Source organism: Saprolegnia parasitica, assembly GCF_000151545.1.
Source record: "Saprolegnia parasitica CBS 223.65 unplaced genomic scaffold supercont2.19, whole genome shotgun sequence".
Taxonomy (NCBI): domain Eukaryota; phylum Oomycota; class Saprolegniomycetes; order Saprolegniales; family Saprolegniaceae; genus Saprolegnia; species Saprolegnia parasitica.
This window is the reverse complement of record NW_012156413.1, coordinates 568270-569072: the sequence shown is the minus strand read 5'-3', so window position 1 is coordinate 569072 and position 803 is coordinate 568270. Positions and strand designations below refer to the sequence as shown.

The 803-nt window shown below is 45.5% G+C and overlaps 1 non-coding gene across 1 annotated transcript; it reads right to left on the bottom strand.

Annotated features, from left to right (window-relative positions):
• Positions 1-158: 158 nt before the first annotated feature.
• On the bottom strand, positions 159-231 carry SPRG_30079. Its single transcript has one exon. It is a non-coding gene; the product is annotated as a tRNA-Lys (tRNA).
• Between the last annotated feature and the right edge of the window lie 572 nt (positions 232-803).

Sequence of the window (803 nt, the reverse complement as noted above, 5' to 3'; positions counted from 1 at the left end):
CCATTTCGAGTGGTCTTGTTCGGCTTTTTGGTGAAGATATGGCCGAACAAAAATGAGAAAAAGGAGGACTAAAAGAATGGTGTAATAAGAAGTGAAAAGATGGAGCTTGGCATTGGGAGTGATAAGGTGAACATAATGGAAAGGAAAAAAGTAATGATCGCCCACCGTGGGGCTCGAACCCACGACCACAAGGTTAAGAGCCTTGCGCTCTACCGACTGAGCTAGACGGGCTTCACTGACTATGTACCAACTACACCCACTCACACACACAACACTACAACTTCATCATCAATGTGTCTCATCAATACACACCACATTGCTCCTCATGTGTGCCTACACATTCACGTGCATATCGCGCCATTCACGGTCTAAAAGCCTTCTTTTATCGCCCACAAATCGATATTTACACTTTTTTTACCACAATCCTGACCAAAGAGCCACGCAAAATAGTCACAGCATTCTACCACATGACTATATTTATTGGGAAAGTCGTTTCCAAACTCGAGCTCCATTTATTTTGCATTTTACCGATTTTTTGGAAAAGCGCCTTGACCACGCCCACCGCGCCGAGAGAGCAAAGCGGCCGACATCGGTCCGAAAAAAAAATCTGCTGAAACTTGGCATATCGATAGAGGACAGTTTGGAGGTGAGAATGCGCCATTTCGAGTGGTCTTGTTCGGCTTTTTGGTGAAGATATGGCCGGACAAAATAGAAATGAGGATTTTACTATTTTATTGGAAAAGCGCCTTGACCACGCCCACTGCGCCGAGAGAGCAGAGCGGCCGACATCGGTCCGAAAAAAA